Source organism: Rhyacophila brunnea, unplaced genomic scaffold (genome assembly GCF_057557595.1).
Source record: "Rhyacophila brunnea isolate RB1 unplaced genomic scaffold, BYU_Rbru_1.0 scaffold_10, whole genome shotgun sequence".
Lineage (NCBI taxonomy): Eukaryota > Metazoa > Arthropoda > Insecta > Trichoptera > Rhyacophilidae > Rhyacophila > Rhyacophila brunnea.
Genome location: NW_028232752.1, coordinates 22,918,296 through 22,921,781, shown reverse-complemented (window position 1 = coordinate 22,921,781; position 3,486 = coordinate 22,918,296). Strand labels below are relative to the sequence as shown.

The 3,486-nt window shown below is 30.8% G+C and overlaps 1 long non-coding RNA gene across 1 annotated transcript; it reads right to left on the bottom strand.

Annotated features, from left to right (window-relative positions):
• Positions 1–1,922: 1,922 nt before the first annotated feature.
• Positions 1,923–3,025, bottom strand: LOC147079002 (uncharacterized). The gene is made up of 2 exons (XR_015070853.1): positions 2,953–3,025; positions 1,923–2,528 (listed from the first exon to the last, which is right to left on the bottom strand). It is a non-coding gene; the product is annotated as an uncharacterized LOC147079002 (long non-coding RNA).
• Between the last annotated feature and the right edge of the window lie 461 nt (positions 3,026–3,486).

Here is a 3,486-nt window from a genome sequence, read left to right as displayed (position 1 = left end):
ATAAAGACAGGAATATGGTAATAGATAAAAATCACGATTGGTACTTCCAGATTCAGGGGCAGCTTCATATTACTAAGAAAGATGTCTGTTTATTTGGAGTTTGGACGGGACATAATTTTCCTGTTAAAATAGAATTAATCAAAAAAGACGAGACATTTTGGATTGAAAAGATTGAAAAAAAGATATATCACTTTTATATGAATTGTCTACTGCCAGAAATAGTAGATCCCAGAACCAGTAGATCTATGAATATTAGAGAACCAGAAAGGCTGAATTTCTAAATTTTTATTTTAAATTTTATTATGCTTAAGGCCATGCATTAGTTGAGGCACGGTCTAAAAAGATCGTTGCTAGGCGATGTGCGGATTGCGGGTCGCGGGTGAAAATGACGCCTGTCAAACGAAATATTATTTCTCATATAAATCCAACATACGTCCATTTTATGTTCTGTTTATTATTCTATTAGTATCAATAATAATATATTCATTGACATGTTTGCTTTTTAAAGTAAATGGGTAAAGTTTTTAGTCATCTTTACACGATTTTAGAATTAATTGGCCCGTCGCCATCACGCAGCAAAGTGACGTGCGTCCGACTCCACGTTCTCTCAATGAATGCAAAGCAAGTACAAATTTTCGTCGCGCGTACAGTTGAACATTATTTGGCGTTTCACTGATGCGTCACCTTAATATATTTTCAACAAGTCTATATTACATCACTATTTTATAGTTCATCAAGATATATCTAATTTACTAATATAGTTTACTGTTACGAGACACCCAGAACGAGTGTAATTTTATGAAATTCAAAATAATATGTATACTTACATCTAAATAATGATACCTGCAGATCTTGCTGGCGATTCCACTGTGCCATATTTTGTATAAGCATTCGTCTCTGCAGCCGTGAGTTTTGGTTCCGTGTAAAAAGTACATTTTGTTCTCAAGGTCAAAAACCAAATTGGTTGTGCCAATGGCTTATAACCATTCCTCATAAATGATTATAACTGATATCACCTCATAACTGATCAGTGCCACGCACGAGTTAACTCGCGGGATCTTTTAAACGTCATAACTTCTGAATGAACTGTTTGTGTATATTTTCTTAACAATATTTATCATTTTAGTGTGAAAATATTCACGTTAAACATGTTGATTTGGTAAATTTTCACAAATATTTATCATTCTATTCTTATTTCATATTTTTTAAGGGATTCATTTTATTCCAAAAATAACTGACCTACAAGTACCCACCTGGTAAAAATTGAATTTGGATTGGATGGAATTTCCTAGTAGATTTTCCAACTAAACAACATGACGCTTTCTATATATTATTTACTGTTAGTTTTGAAATTATTGTATTTGAAATAAATAATGTATCAATAATACCCATAGAAATCAATAGATATATAAAATAGATATCACAGTTTAAAAATCAGAAAGATCAATGCATATTACCATTGTTTATGTTACAATATAAAACAACATTTATCATTGAACGTAGGTACCAAGAAAAATAGACTTCATTAAAATGTGTCAATATAGTATATACCCGATATAATTATATAAATTATTATATTGTTAATTACTCTGTGGGGTCCATATATACTGCTTCAATTGTAATTTAATTTTACAGTATAATTATTTATGTTAAGTACTTGATTTACTTATTATATGTACAAATGTAATATACTTACCTACTTATTAGGATATATCTTGGTGAATTTTAAAATAAGAGGAAATTAAATGGAGGTCATCGTGTCTAACTAGATGTCTAACTAGACGTTGTTAAGTCTTATATAAATATTTATACATTATTAAATTGTTTTTCTGTTTTTTATTGATGTAAAGACATGGCATGTATTCAAAGTAATAACAAATTAGCTGTGTACTATTTATTTAACTTATATTAAAACCCCAAGATTGATTTCGTCTTACGACATATTTTATTCTTCTAAGTTTTACTATGACATTGTAATATGAACCATGGATATAGTATAGTACTTAAAAAAATCAAAACTGGTAATATATTATTTCAATATTTAATTGTCAATTTTCATTTGAAGTCAGCATTTAATTACTGGTATAACACATAATTATTAACTGATATCTACAACTTCAGATGGACAAATTAATTGATATATCATATTATCAGTTTTCATTTCCTTTCAACAATGTATTCATTCTAGCAGCTATTTTAAATATCTTACTGGTTTTTATGTCATGGCACCTTACAAAGGCTCCGAGCAACCGTATACTGAGCTTCGAGAACAGATGTTTACGACGGATACTGGGTGTGCGGTAATTTTAGAAGTAACGGGAGATAAAAGAACGCACCAAATAGCCTCGCATCACGTTGAGAGTGAATACGCAACTTTGTACCTGGCCCGGCCACGTGCTGCGAGTGCCTGAAGAGAATCCCAATCTGGTTTGCCTGTTCTTCAAGCCAACCGGACTCCGGCGTCCTGGATGGCCGCTAAATACTATCTATATAGCATATCTGGCGGAGTTACGGGCTGCTAGTATGACCTGGAACGATGCAAAAAAACTAGAGTGACAGAGATTCTTGGAGGCGCCGCATTGTATCCATATGCTGCAACTAAGATGCAGATATAGCCGAAGAGAAGAATTAATATACAGCATCTAGAAAACTTAAAGTCTTTGAAATGGTGTTAGAAAGACAATGTTTCTAATATCAAAGTGATATTGAGGATGAAAAAGAAAAGACTTGGAGAGTAAGCTCTACCAAATGACATACCTGATATGATACAAGTAACTGATATGCAAAATTATATTATATTTTATAATATTATGAATCAATTTAGCAACTTTTATATCATTATCGATAATAAATTTAGTGCAAAAATGTAATTATAAAATTGTTTTATTTTTTAAATATGTATGCGAGATAGATATAGCTATAGGTTACAAACATTAGTCACTTTATATTTACCTTTTGTAATTGTACTATTAAATCTATAAAATGGGTATATATGCTTGATGGTCTACGTCATAAATAATATTATCATACGCCGAAAGTCGGATTTATTTCATTATTAATTAAAAGATTTATTTCATTCCATCTTATTCATATGAAACCGTCGACAAGCAAAGATCTCGGTAGACATTTTCTCCATCTGCAAAAAACATAACATATGAACTGTTAATAGTGTGATTTTTAATCTTTTATAGTGTGCGACTGTTTGAAGAATGGTAATTAAAACGGATTAGTGATAATACAAAGCATCAAAAAAGATTGATTAACTAAAATAAAGTAATCAGGTAGGTAACATGTTTAATAACAACTAGAACGCCTTAGATTATATCAAACAAATAAATATGAAATCACAGGCATTCTCGCAATAACCTCTAAACTAACCACGCAACTAACCTCAAAAAAAGTAGTCGGAATTATGAAACATTGAAAGTATGTGTAGACTAAGAAAACAATAAATTAACACTTGAATAATATATGCAAAACACACAG